This window comes from Drosophila subpulchrella, chromosome 3R (assembly GCF_014743375.2).
Source record: "Drosophila subpulchrella strain 33 F10 #4 breed RU33 chromosome 3R, RU_Dsub_v1.1 Primary Assembly, whole genome shotgun sequence".
In the NCBI taxonomy this organism is placed as follows: Eukaryota; Metazoa; Arthropoda; class Insecta; order Diptera; family Drosophilidae; genus Drosophila; species Drosophila subpulchrella.
The window spans coordinates 5,789,035-5,805,727 of record NC_050609.1 but is presented as its reverse complement, the minus strand read 5'-3'; positions in this window follow the sequence as shown (position 1 = coordinate 5,805,727).

The following is a 16,693-nucleotide window of genomic DNA, read 5'->3' as shown; positions in this document are numbered from 1 at the left end:
AGGGTAGGAGGCAGGACTCGGTGGGATTCGCCAGGATTCGCCAGGTAAAGACAGGCGTGTGAAGCGCATAAACAAGCCGCACAGGATTGCAGCGAAGAAAGGCCAGAGATCCTGGCACCCAGTTCCCCGGGCAAAGCCACTTTCGCAATTTATGGCGGCGGGGAAAGGCGGTGAAAAAATCGCAAGCAGAAAAGCGCGGCAGAGCAGAGAAAAGCAAAGTTTGTTACTTTGGCACGGCTTTCACCGATGATGCATTGATGCGGATTTAAAGTTTAAAAGGTTTCGCGGCCGCAGAAGAGTGGAAGAGAGATTCCTGACAGCCATTTGGCGTTTTGGCGCATAATAAATTCGAGCGGTAGACACACGGTTTAATTTATCATCAAAGGCTGCAAAGGCTGACTGGCAATCAGGGCCTAGCGAAAGGCGAATGGAATTTATTGGACTAACTTACGGACAAACCAGGCCAAAACCGTGGCTTCCAAAGTGGCAGCAAGGTGTCTGTGCATAGTTTATTTCAAATTGGTTGCTTTTGCCAGCGATCCGCCAGCAGATTGATTGGACTGATGAATGAATGCTCATGAGGAGGGGGCCAATCCGCTCCATTGTACCTGGGAATCGAGTTTAAAAATTCCATTATATGGTTTGCTGTTTTTGCAGCACTATTTGCCTTCAATTGGTTATTTATTGGCATTCATATTGGAATGTTAAAACAATGCGTGGGGTTGCGAGAGGGAGTGATTCACAAACACAAAGGTTTCTTTAGTTAAATGAAAGTTGTTTTTCGCTCAATTGTGATTTTTTGCTTGCTATAAATAATATTTTAAGATATTTGCGGTAAATATCATTCTTAAATATAAAAAGGACTTAAAAATTTGTATTTTTTTTTATTTATTGCAAAATAAGAAGAAATAAAATCCACTGAAATATATAAATTTTTTAAAAATAATAACATTTTTAGAATATTTTATTCATTTTTTTAATGGCAAACTAAATTTACCAAATAAAATATAGTAAAAAGTGTCTTCCTATATTTTGTTTACTTTTATATAGTTTTCCTTAATGTCAGTAAATTATGGAAATTAATTTCGTGCTGTAATTTCAAACCACCAAAAAAGACAATATATTTTATCAGCAAGTTCTAAAAACGAATGTAATATTCAGATTAAGAAATGAAAATTGTTAATGTCCCGCGCGAGTCGTAACTGAAACAATTCCAATCATCTCCGATGACGGCGAAAGACAAGCCAATTTCTTGGCAATGAAAGGGCCTGGAGTGAGCGGGGATTCATAATTTCCAGCTCGAGATAAACACATGAGGATACTTGGAGGCGAGGCATGACTCGGCTGTTTCCACGACTATGGGATAGTAATAAAAGGGCACGCTTCGATGGCCAGAGACGACGGCATCCTCAAATCAGGCAGAAAAATGCTGCCGTGTCTGACTAGCTGCTGATACTGGATATATAGTCCATGTGTGTATATCTGTGTTCCACATTTCATTACGCCGAACATGACGATGCTGGAAGCACGTAACAAGTTTAAATTGCGCTCGTTGACTGTTGACTGCCGTGCGGAAGATGCCGATATCGATGCCCCACATCCCCATATCCCCATGGCCAAATCCACAGTCGATTCCCGGTCCTGATTCTGCTTCCAATGGCGATGCCAATGCCGGCCAAGTCATGGCCAACAGCCGCAATTGAACCAGAAAAGTGTATTTATATGTAACGGAAATGATGCTGCACTTATGTCCTGCCGCCTGGAGCTGGCTGGAGCGAATCGAGTTGGCCATCCACTGATTTGCCTTGCTAATAGATGATTATGATACTGTATATGGAAATATATGTAGAACATAGCCCCACTCCACGTTGGCATCTTGTGCGGTCTATTCGGTGGCCGATAAGCGCTGTATTATGCATAATTGTAAGTGGAAAATCTGAAAATGGCTGGAGCGGCAATGATAAAAAAGTAAATATAAATGGGAGGGCCTGTGTGTACAGACGTTGTAATACAGAGACAAAAATGTTTTTAAGCCGAGTTATTTTACTAATACTTTCCTTTCATTCAGATTTAAATTTTTAGAAATATTTTAGGTAGTTAAGGTGGCTCACTAAGGTTAAAGATATTTTTGAATTAGTTTAATCATTACTTTCTTTAATCTGGCAAAAAATATTTTATTATTATCTACCCAAGGAAAAAAAATGTATTTAAGTAATTCGGCTAATTATTTTTCTCTCAGTGAAATCACAGCCATTGCTATGACATTACTTTTTATGTAGTTAAAGTTGAATTGATGTGAGTATGTGCCCGTTGTGATTTTGTTTCTACCAGCCGTGCTGTGCCTAATTTAATGGCAACCTCCACTCATCTTCTACCCGAGATTTGTTCGCCTGTTCACCTGGCTATGGAATAATGGCAGACTTATCGCTCTTGCCAACTCTGTTGATTTTTATGGCATCTTGGTTTTGGTTTCGGCAGAGTTCGTGGGAATGCGTAAATGAAATTATTATCTGTGGGATTTTTGGCAAGCTGAATAAATAAATTTTATGTCTGCGCCTGTGTGTATTTTTATGGCTTGCCAGTCGGTCGGTCTTTCGAAATGGGGCAACTCTTGCAGTAAGTGTTGCCTGTTTGCTTAGCATTTGCATTTATTGTAATGGGCCAAAAGTTTGCCTATATCAAAGTCATGCACGCTGTCAAGCATTAAGCGTTCTCACACATACTCCTGCACTGGCAGCAATGCCACCTACACAAATAGGGGGCAGGGAGCGAAGGACGAAGGACGCAGGAAGCAGGACAGGTATGCATGCTAATGTTGCGTATACGTTATATTTTCAGCTGCTGCAAAACGCGACTCGCTGCTCTCTCAAATATTTGTGCAGAGCCAAAAACGGGCACACAAATGTGTAACCAACACGCTATTTGCTTGAGGCAAACTCACAGATACAAACGCTCATGCCAGATAGATATACATATACATGCGGATCCCAGATGCGACACAGTGCAAATAAAAATCTTGGGCAAAAAGGTGAAACGTGTATTAAATAATTCCTTTGTCGAGCACATTTTAATCGTGCAGCGGTAGTGGCAAACAAAGGCGCCACTGGACGCAAGCCCAAATGTCCAGCGGGCAGAACAAACATGGAACACGGCCCATGGCCCACAACCGCCACTTAAGCACCCTTAACCCTTTCTGCACCCCGGCAAAAAGTGCAAACTTTGTAAAAATTCAGAACCAGAAATTTGTTGTGTCCACGTACACGAGCTCTTTGGTCTGTGGTCGCGCATGCCAACTAAGTGGCCCCCAGATCGCTGCACTGAAAAAAAACTTGTAAAATAATCAGTCCTTGGTTTTGCGCCACGGATATGTTTTAAGACTTATACCAATTATTTTATATAATGCAAAGTACTTGAAGGCTATATATATATATTCTTATGTTTTACATTCTTATCATAAAAGTATTTTTAAAATTTTTCAATTTTTCTTAAGTTTTTTAATTTTGGAAAGATATTATCAAACATCTCTAAAAGCAATTTTATAAACCATAATGATATTTTTTCTTGATAGTTCGTACAAAACTGCGTTGGTTAAAAGTGGGTTCATATTCTGGCCAAGAAACACCATCTTTTCTTTGAAATTCTTAGCCTTAAATCGTTTTAATATTATGTAGATAAATGTTGTTATATTTTCTCTGTGTGAGCTTTGGACCAGGCTAAGCCTAGCGAATAGATGACAGCGGTGCAACGGTTTGACAGGCGTGTGAAGACAAATTTCTGGGAATTTTCGCGGGGGCGACGAATTCAAAGCAACGAAAAATGAAAATATAACACTAGTACCCTCACTCACACACACACGTATGTACAAATGTTGTGAAAACAAATAAAGGCGAGAAAATGTACCCCCTTTTTGCTGCTGAATGTGTGTTTTATAACTCCAACGTGTGTGTGGGTTTTTGAGGGGATCCGTTGCGGTTTTGCAGGCATCAGCATCAGAAATAGAAGCTGAAAAAGCCGAAACTGTGGCAACGGCAATGACAAAGCCATGCCATCTTTTTATTTATTTATTGTTTTTGTCTGTGCTGCTGCATTGGTGTTATTAGTGGCGTTTTCCTGCTAGTGTAATAAAGTACAAGCCTCACACACACAAAATACAAAAACTGTAGCGTCAGCTGGCATCATTCAGCATTATATTTCTATATTTTACGAGTGCGAGTTGCGCCTGTAAGCCAAAAATGCGATTCAATTTTTGATTGGTAGAGGACGTTACTCCTATCCTTTATAGGTTTATTTTAAAAAGAACGGTTTAGGAGAGTTTTCACGAGTTTAATTGGAATTGAATAAAACGCCATTTAAGCCAATTAATATTAGCACAGAAGAAAATGTAGAGAAAACAATTTAAATTCTGGTTATTTATTAGTTAACACCATTGTGTTCAATTATCCTGCTTCTCGTACATTTAACAAACTATTTTACTATTAGGATATAATGAAAATTAAATGAAGTTTATTTTAAGTGCATTTAGTATATGCAAATGAAAAATTTGTAAATTCCAAATGAATATTGCAAAACAAAATGAATTGAAAATTGAAAACGAACAAAGCGTAGATGCCTTGGCTTGCATTATATTTGATAAAATTTATTGATATAATTATACGAGCAATTTGTGGCCTGCATTTTTGATGTCCCTTAGGTAAATAACATTATTTTCTTGTTGTTTCCATGACAAAAGTTTCCTTTAATCGACTGTTCGTTATCGTACTTTGCAATTGGTTTATATATAAAATGGAAAATTAAATAAAAAAACTATGTAAATTACGGCAATAAATTTCATCCGTTCGATAGCCGGCCCATAAAGCGAAATCAGATAATGGCAATTATCCATCTCTGGCAGTTAGTTGCCTCGACAAAGGTTTTGCAAAATTTTAAAACTTGCCAAGCTCGTAATCAGTTTTATGCAAATGAAAAGATAATAATTACATCCCACACCCGCACACATCACTTTTGTCTTCTGTGCTTGTGTGCGGCTTTGGTTTCCAAGCAATTAATTTACAATTTTCGGTTAACTGGCTGCCAAGAATAACAAAACAATTAATACAATCAAACAAACTTTCCCAAAGAAATTAAAGGCAAGTGCCGCAAAACCAAATAAAGTCCTTTGCAGTCATATCCCGTTCCACCTGTCTGAGTACTTTAAGGGTTCGGTTCGTGTGGCAGCTACTAAATGGAAAGCAACAAAAGTTCAGCCGCAACAATGACAACAAAGGTTGACAGCACTGCGAGAAAAATATGAATATGTTGAGTCCTAAGCTGGGGATTTCAACGTTACATTTAATTTTAGAACTTATTAAAATAAGATTGCCTTATTTTTAAAAGTTCTATGTTACAAGTATAGTATCTTTTAGTGTAATATAAAAAACGCATTGGATTTTTGTTATGTGTACAATGTGACCACTGAGCATTGACCAGTTCACTTGGCTTCTCATTAAAGATTCAGTCTGGTTTCAGGGGATATCAAGCTGTTCCCTTTCCCCTAAAACCGCAACAACATAATTTTATGTGAACTTAAATGCTTTTAGCTCGAGTGGGCGACTAACTTAAGAATCGAACTCACAGAAAATTCTCGGCTTTTCGCAAAGGCTGTTGCATATTTTATGCAACTCAACCGGTGAGTTGTCGGTCTTGTTTGACTTGAATAATTTGGCAAAAGCGAATGAATTTTCCTTTCTGGTTTTTTTGGCATGCCTCTTTTTGTTGATATTTGACCGAGGTCAATTGCTGGCAAAGTTTAGCATGCATGCCAAAGAAGACCGTAAATATTTTAAAGTCAGATGCCAAACTGTTGCATACTTATGGGAGTCACTGTCCGGCGGACAGAACACAGTCGGCTGAAAGGCATTTCCATTATTAATGTCATTGAGGCTCGGGCTCTCCGAAAAGATCTCATTTCTCAACTTCTGCGTTGTGGAATTTTAATAAATCATTTCTCGTGAAATGCGTATCCAAAAATGAAACGGAACAAAATCAAATGAAATGAATGAATGCCTTATACATTGGGAATGTCTGCAGAGTGGTTGGGGAAACGCCTCCAGTCCGGAATACAAAGCAAATTAGGATCGCTTAGCTGGGCCCCACGAAAAAGGGGGATTTATTTCAGTGGAAATATTTAAAAATATCCGGGGGTATTTGCTCGGTGGGTTGTAAATCAAACTGCCAGGGCATTGGCAAAATATTAAGGTACAGCGAGAAGGAAGGCATCAAAATGTAAATTGCTCTTGGAATCCCTTACTTATTCTTAAAACGTTTATGCAGAACTCTACTCTTCTTGTTAAATAAGAGTAAAATTTAAGACAACTTGAAAACAAATCCATAACAATAATATTCATACTATTTTTAGCAATAATTTTTTTAAATCATTAAATATTAAATCCTTAGAGATATGTTTAATTATTTTAATATAAACTAGGCATAAACTTACCATAAATTTAATTCGGTGGCTACAAAGGACGTTTCATGCATTTTATTGGGCCAATGAAGCTGCTTTTTGCTCGATTATCCGGCAGTGAACATTTTTTTCTTTTACTGGCTTGAGAGGAACTCTTGAAAGAGTATAAATCAGCCAAATCACGATGCTACAAATGTTTCACAAACTCATGGAAAAAAACTCTTCCCTTTTCTTTTTGTCGAATGTAAATGTTGATATGTAATATGCTCGTCATGTGAGTTTTTGTGTAGGGCCTTCATTGGGGACACTCTTGTCAGGCTCTCGATTTCAGCATTCATTTGTCAGATGAGCTACAATTTATTGAAAAAATATATTTTTTCGCTTAGTCAGCGAAATTCCTTTGATGAAGGGAAATCATTGAGATTGACAGAGATAGGGTTGTTAGTAGAGAGCGCACAATCGCATAATAGTTAGATGAGTTAATAATCGGAAAGCACAACCCTAAAAGCCAACAACTTTTTCGCGCATTGTTTAATTTACAATTTGCGCATTAACTTTGTCACATAATTCTAATTAACGCTTTTAATTACTTTATGAGGCACTTTGCGCCGCACCCTAAAAATATGGCTGGTTCAAATTGCCCGGGCAACAACGGCTTAAATGTCATCTCTGCTCCAGCCCCAGCTCCTGTTCCATCTCCTGCCATCTCCAGCTCCACCTGGCCAAATAGCCGAGTGACTCGTTAGGGGCCAGCATTCGAGGCGCCCACTATTTTCACGCTGATGTTGGCAACTGAGGCCGAAGCCGGTGCCTGGACAAAGTCATTAAATGCGACGCAAATTAGATTTATTGTACGCCACTGCACTTGCCAGGTGACTGCCGAGATGCACCTGAAGAAAACTTAAGACAACTTAGGAAAAGCAATGAATATATAAGATTTAACACTTTCTAAAGCTAAATTCCTGTTAAATAAAATGTATCTCTTAACTGATTAAAACGAATTTTAAAACAGAGAAAGTATAAAAACTACATATCTCAATATCAAACTAACATCATTCAAAGGTTATAATTATACATGTTAAATTGACCATGATAATATAAAACCTTTGAATTTTCTTTTTGGGGAGAACCTTCTTGATCAATACTTTTTCCAGTGCAACAGTGGGTGGTTCGGTTGGTGGTTTTGTGGGGCTCAGTGCCGTGGTGCTGCTGTGGTTACCACGTTGACCTGCCCAGCGAACGTGGTTCGTGGCCAGCCCCCTTTCGCCGCCCACTTTTTGCTTAACAATAAATTTACATTAGCAGAATGTTACATATTTGCAGTGCTCGGAGCGCATTTTAAAAGCCGCCTCGGACAGGCTGCCAACGTTCAACTGCCAACACCGCAGAAACATGCACGCACCACTAACTGAGCCGCGTCCTTTGGCTGGTTGTGTGTGTGGGTGTGTGCAAGTGTGTGTTTGTGGTGAGCGCACTCACCGTAAACTTGCGAAATGATATGCAAATAGCGATAAGTTCGTAACCCATTGTATGTCCTTCGCCCGTTCCTACTGACAAATCAACTAAGCTCAATCTCAGTTTTCTGCAATTTTACTTTATCACCCACATATGTTTGAAAAGATGAACTTAAGATCATTATTTTCTTTTTAAGCAAGTCTAAAAATCGTAAGCTGTAATTACGAAAGTTGTTTAAATAATCCAGAATGATATTTCATTATTATATATGCATTTTTTACAAGGTACAATTTTTATTGTTATGGATTGCTTGAAAACAAAAATTCATTAGGCTTAAGATATAGCTAAGCTTTTTGGACTTACTTATGTATTTTACACAAGTCACTTGGAAATATCCTTAGATTTCATAAATTTTGATTTTCACAAAATCCGTAGTATATTTTCTCCTCACCTGTCTAGAAGATGTTCAGTTCATTTCGTGGTATAACCATTTAGAAAATGAAATTCATTTCATAAGTGTTACGTACGGCCTGCACCATGTCTGTGCATTGAGGCTGAGAACCCGGTCAGGAAATCGTATCTCATAACTCACGTCATTTAATTTAGCAAATATCACGACCCCAACAAAAGCCATTGAATGCAACTGCTGCTGCTTTGGCTTTTGGGAATTCCACAGTCGGTCGGCGTAATGAAACAAGAAATAGCAGGAGCCGAGATAAAGGACAAAAGGAGGAGTCAGGAGACGGGAGACAGGGAGCCGTGTGTTTGGGAGACGTGCAAAGCGAGACAAATGGTTGGCTTTCTCCTAGATCTCCTTTGCCTTGGTCCTTTTTTGTTTCGGTGGGCAGGTGGCAGGTGTCAGGCGCATGAGTCTAGGCAATGCTGAAGTTTTCGCATAAACAAAGGCAAATATTGCGCACTTGTGCAATTTATATTGCAAAACAATTGTCATTAGAAAATGCCGCACGAACAAAAACGCCGCAGACAAAAGCGCCGTCGACCCACCAAGGACCAAGTGCTGAGGACTGAGGACTAAGGACCATGGGGACTATGGACCGAGGACTGAGAACGGAGGACCCAGGACCAAAAGCATGGACTTCGGTAGGTAGCAACTGCAACTGTCACATGTGAAAGCGGGCTGTGCTGTGCTGCAAAGCAAATGGCAGCAGCATTTTATGGCGCAGCTTAAGTGCTTCAAAAATTCCACGTAATGCACTCAAAGCAACGTCTGCCGACCCTCAGAGAGAACCGGCCCCCAGATCTGTCCCCATTCCAAGTCCCCCAAGTCCTGGCCCCAATACAGATGGCAAATAAGAAAACGTGCGAGAAGCAGCGCAAATTAAAGCCATTGCCGGTTGCATCCCCCCTGCACTGAGCCAAAGAAGGGGTTACTTTGGGATATAGGGAGGTAACTAGTTAATTAGCTGGTAATAAATGTACTCAAAAAAGGGAATAAGAGCTAGTGTAAGCAAATAAAGAACTGAGCAAAAAATTCGCTTATAGAGATGCCAAAAACTAAAAAGATCTCAAGTACTTTCCAAGGATTTCTGTCAATCAATGTTTGAAACATAACAAAAAGTCATTCGAGAGCACTCATAAATCCAAAAATTCGTGATAACTAAAACTTAGTCCAAGGAACTTTTCAAATTTAATTTTAATTTTAGGCAGTAAAATTACTTTACTTTTTTAGCAGGTAACAGATACAAAAATATCATCTGAGCCAATGCCATTATAAGTTTGATTCTCAGAATCCTTGTGTTGGGAAGATCCTTAAGATTCATTAGGCTCAAAATAAAGGAACATTTTATAGCAAACCATTTTTGTATATTATTTCGTGACCCTCCAAGTTGGTAGTGAGTATTTCAAGTGTCCGCTTAGTCTGGTATATATTTGAAATTCGAACTTAATTTTGTAAGTAGCTATAGGCTGGTATTTTCTCTCTGTGAAGTGATTCTTTGCCTGCTGACAGAGCAACGTGTTCCAGGCCTTCCTTTGCCTTTGCCATGCCTTTGCCTCCAGTTGACTCCACCGCCATCCGTGTGTCATTCGTCCGCCGCTCCTTTTTCATCTCTCAGCGAGTGCTGTGCGGCATTTTCTTCATTTAGGTTTTTGTCTGTGCGATTTTCACACACTTTTTGTTCATTAGTGGATAATGAACAATTGCAGCATTATGACAGCGCCAGCAGAAGCAGCTTCCGTGGCGGTGCAGTGCCGTCGAGTTCTCCTCCTCGGTGGAGCATTAGCAGCCTGCATCTGGCCAGTTTTTCACCTCTCGCTATCCAGACGCAAGCATTTTTATTAAAATTCCATGTCAGAACCATTAATTTTCCCGCACTGTGCACTCACTCCGTTCGCCTCGCCTCGACTCGCCTCGTCCTGGTTTTTATGCACCTCTTGGCTTTGCTCTTTTTTCGGTTTTAGATGTGTTTTGCTGCTGCCGGTTGGGTTAAGTTTCGGTCGGTTTTATTGCAGTTTCGAACAGGCTTTGTGCTTGTTCTTTAATAAAGTCTCTGGAAAGGAATTAATAGCTTTTCGTGTCGAATCCTTCATGTTTTTAAGGGGGCGAGGATGGGATTGGAAATGGGGATGGGTATGGGTATGGGTTGGGCACTTTCGCCCCCCATGGAACTGCGTTCAATATGCAAATGATCCGGCTCGGATGGCCCGTATCTGGGGGCGCAATCAAAGTTTTGTTTGGCACATTAAACCACAGCTGGCAATTAATTTGGCTTAGTTTAGTTTAGTGCACTTCCGTTGCGCACAGCGGCCATTTTGTCGCACTGCCGGATGGACATCAGCCATCCGCCATCCGCCAGCAGTTGCTGCCCTGGCAACTCTGGCAGCGCCTGCGAATTCATGACCGCTCAAAAGCAGCTTTAGTTTTTATTACCATTAAAAGGGGGCGCTGCTTCTGCCGCCCCGCCCCCAACCAAAAAACCAGAATGTCGCTCATAACTCAAGGCATAAACACACAGAGACTGCATATGAGTGGGGGTGGCATGCACTCTGAAAAAATCAAAAAAACTATTTGTTAATTTATGTAATTGGGATTTCTTTAGCCGAGCATGTCTCAGAATTCATTCTGGTTTTGAAATCACTTAAAAAATGTATCAAAGTGTGCATCTATATATTTTAAGTTCCAATGGTTGATGGGTTCAGTCTGAGAACGACTATACATTTTTTGCTGCGTACTTTTAGACATCCATAGACGTAATTTCCTAGAAATTCGTACATTAAAAAAATTGTAAGGCCTGAAATCATAGACTTCCTTTATTTTTTGCTGCATGATTTTAGACATCTAGAGACATTCAAGCGATTCTCCGAAAAGGCTCTCCTCAAAAACTTTACCAATATTAATCTAAAAAAAGTGGTTTAATAAGCTTAAGTACATTACAAATCTAATTATTTTTAAGCCTCAAATTCGGACTTGTTTTTTAATACTCATTTAAATGTTATAGATGTTGTTCTGCGTTTTTATAACTGCCGCCAATATTATTATTTTCTGTGTACCTATGTGCCCCCTGCTGGCTCTTTCAGGGTAACGTGTATTTAACAATTTTGGCAATGCTCTTTGCTGGCATCACCTGAAATCCAGCCCTCGGCCCAGTGTCCCCGGTCCCCGCCCCCGCGTGGCTGTGACCCTATTGTCCACTCCCCGGGTCAGCGGCGGCTTTTGAAAGCCAAAACTGAAATCAACTAACAACATTAACATGGCAAAGCAATTTCCACGCATGCAGCGAGGACGAGCGAGGTGGAAATGGAGGAGGACCTGGTTTTTGGGCCACACACAAAAGCAGACAATAAGCGAGCTCTCTTCCATTGGTGACGGCTCCAACGGAGGATGTGAATGGTGATGGGGATGTGGATGAGTCCAGTCGAGACCGCGGTGGTGCTGGTGGTTATTGCATATGCACACACCACGCACACCACACCTTTGCTTCGTCCGGGCGACATGGGTTAAATAGGCGGCGGGAGCCCAGCAGGCGGAGTGTGTGCCAAAAAAGAAGGATGCATCCTGGAGTTGGAGCTGCATTTAGGTACTCAAGCGCCGTTGTCATAGTCATTTGCCATGCGAACGGGTTTCGGGGGGTAGTAGAGATGGTTTTAGGTGTGTTAGCCGGGTTCTGGATCGGCCCTTTGGCTTTCTATGCAAACGGCGTCACATATGCTCCTAACGATAATAGTTTTCTGCGTAATTTGTTCGCAATTTTAGAGGAAGCTCCGTCGGATATCGCGCTAAAAACTTGGCCCACGCATCGGACCCCAACTGAGATTTTTGGCATTGGGAGTGGCTCTTTCCCGACGCTGCGTATAATTTAGTAGCCCAGCAGAGGACCCTTTGGGTGGGAGATTGCAAAGATAAATGGAAAGTGCACTGGGAGTTTTGTTCATAGAATTTTTAGGGTATCAAACGAAAACTGAAATGATAAATATATAAAACAAATTTAAAAATTATTTTTTGGGATACTTTAAGAGTTCTTTAAAAGAATAATGTTTCTTTTTAAATATTAGTTTTATTTTTAGTGCAGTTCCTTTTTTATTTTTTTTATATTTGTACGATTTCTTCATATTTTTTCTATACATTTATTTATATTATATTTCCTGTAACAACTTCCTTCTTAATCATTATTTTCCAAAAACGTTTATTACCTTATAAATATTTAAATATTTTCCGTTGTAACTTTCTTCGTTATCTCAATTTATGGTTTTCCATGGGGGATTTATTCGTAATCATTTACTAAACATTTGTCCGTGTATAGCGATAAGAAGTATGGTCTAGATATCGGTGCTGCGAGCGTCCTATACTTGCCGACACTTTTCGCTTTGACTCGTTAAAATTCATTTCAATTTGGCGCTGCTCCGCTCCGCCTTCTGTCCACGGCCACCAATGGGTTAAGAGGCAGTGGGATGGTAGGACTTCGTCTGTATCTCCGCACGTGTCACCGATGCCGCCGCCGTTGCCGCATCCTGCGTAGCTTTATAAACAATTTTGAATTTTGCGGTTGTGCGAAAATTAATGGATGCCTCGCTCTTGTGCGGTTTTTGGCCGCGCTTCCAGACACGCCCCCCGATTCCCTGCCGCCCCCGGCAAGTGCTGGGCAAATTTTAGCATTTTGTCATTAGCGTTCGCTTTGGCGAAAACGAGATTGTTGTTTGTCGTTGCGGCGGCGGTGCATCGCTGGTGGTGCGATTTTGCAGCTTAATGGCGGGTGAACTTTACACGGAGAAAAAGTTGTAGTTGATCAGGAGACAATGATATTTGTCGGATTGGTTTTTAACAACATGGGAGCTGTAAATCAAGTATCATTCTTGTAATATGCAAAATAAAGTATTTAAATATTAAAAATTTTGGATTTAAAAAGACCCACATAAGGTATGGTACCAGTAAGTAAGAATATAATCCGAAGTCCGTCCAAAGAGATTTATGTTCGTAAGATACAAAAGATTTAGAGAAGTCTGAAATAAGAACAAAACTTATAAAATCAGATCCTAAGGGCTCGCATATTCTTTCTGTGCCTTTCTAAGACAGCTCGAGAGGAACAGAGTGCAATCAATTAATGCAGCATCCGACTCCGAAGATGGCTCACACACATAAAAATGTTGGCCCAGAGTTTCGGTGGTGGTGGTGGTGGTGCAGCACGAGTGCAGTGTTTGTGTGTGTTATGAATAAGGCAGGACGAAAACTTGGGCTTTTGACTTTGGCAGCGCCAAGGAGTCGAGTCAGGCAGCCAGGCACGGTTAATAAAACAGACAAACACTCAAACTTTTGCTATAAAAATTTCCAGCTAGTGTGTGTTTGTGTGTGTGTGAGGGAAGGGGGGCCAGAAGCGAGTTTTTTAAGTTGCCAGCGTTGTTTGCTTGCTAAACAAGTGCTATTAAAAGAGCATAAAAAGGTGGAAGGTGAATTGCGATTTGGGGAATGGGAAATGGTAGATGGTAGCAAAGACAAAGGAAACCCCAGCCAGCCAGCCTTCAGGCATCGTTAAGGACCTGGTTGCAGGATGCCCACCTCCGCTCCTTCCCCCCGATCCGTAATAAGCCCCGGAAAATCTTCATGCAAACTCAGAGTTTTTATATTTGGCAGCTTAGGTGCACTTCTGCAGTTGTCCTTTTGCCGTTCTTAATGCACTGCACAGAGAGAAAAAAAAACCGAATGCATAAAAAAGAAACAAAAGGCGAAGCAACTACATGATGCAGTGAATTTTTATGCGCTTAGTTTTTATTGCGGAATATTTTTTGCATGGCCTGGGCGGCAGTATAAAGAATTATCCACTAAAACTGCTGTAAAGTGAGTCAAGTGTTTGTTAAGAAGTACAGCTCCTGCTAACTCAAGAGCCGACCCGAAACTTTCCAGCCACCGACCCTTTTGCGTTGGTGCAGCCAATTTCCGAGCTCGATGCGTTTTCAGTTTGTGCGGCCAACGGGGCGTATGAGTAACATGTGCACTTTATGCAGGGGAGGGGCCTATTTGTTTTATTTATATTTCACCGCCGTGCCATTTTGAGCGCGCATATTAAACAGGACATGGCTGTTTGAGTGTGTGTTTGTGAGTGGCCATGGCAGCAGGACAGGCCAGCGGGCAGGATAACAGAGGCCCAGAGACACGGCCAAAGTGCAAAATGCAGTAAAATATTGAAACTGTACAGTTCCCGTTGTGCAATGAGCCGCAATGCCAGCGATGTTTCAGTGCCCCCTCTGCGTTTTTTTTTTGTGCACTCACATGTGGGGAAAAATTTTGATTTTACGTGACTGGCATGCGACGATTGCAGTGTCGGAGGCACTGGAGAATAAAAAGGGGGATCGATTGTGGGTGGGTGACTTCGGAGCAGCTTTTCTCTTATTTCCAATTAGCATTGCAAATTCATTTGCAGTTTATCGGGCTGAAATAATTCCACAAAAATTTTAAGTCCTGCATACATCGATTTCAATTTTGATGTTTGACAACTGGCAATAAATCTATTATGACAACAAAAATATGTGAAAAAGTGTATAAAATGAAATAAGATATTTTTCGTATTTTATGCACGTTTAATATTTTATGTCCTTTCTTTTTTAACAGTTTAATTTAATGTATAAACACAATTTTCTATTTTTCGTAAAAAAAAGGGATTAAATATCTTTTTAAACCAAAAATTTTTATGGAAAATCAAATCCTTAAAAATCTAGAAAAGGAGCCTTTACTTTAACAAATCAAACTAAGAAGCAAGTAATCGTTATTTTAAACTTATCACAGTCTTTTCGATCCCAAAAAGCCCTTTCATATTCCCACAACCCCCCAAGAAATAAAGAAGGCGTCAAATCATTTGTTTTTAATTTGGTTTTTCTGTTTTTTGATTAACATTTTTCCATTTTATTTGATTATTTCTCTCTTGCTCGGCTGCAATCGCTGGCAGCGCCTTTTTCTATGCATATATTAACGTGTTTGCAGCCACACACTCAAGTGTGCTTGTGTGTGTGTATGTGATTGTGTGGGTGTAGATGTGGGCCAGTGTGTGTATTTGTATTTGAAGTTGTATTTGTGAGTTTGTTCCGGGGGCTTCGTTCGGTTTTGATTGAATTGGATAGGCTTTTGATAGGCGCTTAACATAATTATGGCATTTTGCTTGCACACTTTTCATAATTCTCATTTTTTTGCTGTACGTTTTTTCTGTTTGCTTGTTTTTTTATGCTTCGATTTTTCCTGCTGCTCTCACAAATGCAATTATATAGCCGTGTTGCTGGGATTGGTTGGTTGGGTCTGATGGCGCTATTTTTATGATCTATCATATGTCTGCGCTGGGCCTTTGCAAAAACAGATGCTCTTCAGCAGCTTTGTTTGCACTCGGCGTTTTTTACTTTTATATGCAAATATTAATACAATCTTCTTTTTAGTTAGTTTGCCTTTGTTATGCGCACATATTTCTTGTTTTTAATTATATGGGTTTTTATATATATCTTTTTTTATATATTTATATGTACATACACAACATTGAATCATTTATTTATATTCCTTTTGCTTACACCATAACTATGTTTACATAATTAAATATAATTATGCTATTATGTATATGTCGTAGAGTATTTCTGATTTTTTTCCTTCCATTTCATTATATTTATTTCGTAATTTTACCATAATTTTCCAACATTTCCAACATATGTTCAGCTACAATTTTATTTAATTTCCATTGGTTTCTCCATATAGTTTTTTTTATTTATATATTTATATTTGCGCATAGCTTGTTCTGACAAACAGTTTTCTTGTCTGCTCAAATAACATTTAGTATATATATATATATGTATGTATATATATAGGTGTATATATATAGATTTGTATATATGTAAAGTGATGCATTCGTCGATGCACAGTTTGTCGTTGGCTTTCAAAAAACACGTTATGCCAAGTTGAAAAAATAAATCAGTTTCCTTTGTCCGTAACATCGTTTTGCTCTCATCACAACTTATAGAAATTAGACTCGCTTCTTCTTGGCTCCACTTCGATTATCCAATTGAAAGTTTTCAAATTTTGATTCATCCGTTTTTCCTTTTTGAATTAGTTTTTCTTAAAATTTGGTTTTCTTTGGTATGTAAAAAATAGTTTACAATTTGTTTTCGCTTTCGTTTTTTTCCGTTTCCGTTTCTTAGCCATTTTGCCTTTGTAAATACCATAAATAATTGTGTTTAGGTTTACATTTTAGTGTATAGTGTTACAGTTACTCTTACGATTCTTAGCTAAACATTGACTACATTTTGTATTTTGCTTTTGCTACACGTTTTCCTTTCATATCCTTTTCTAAATATTTCGCTATTTCCTTAGTT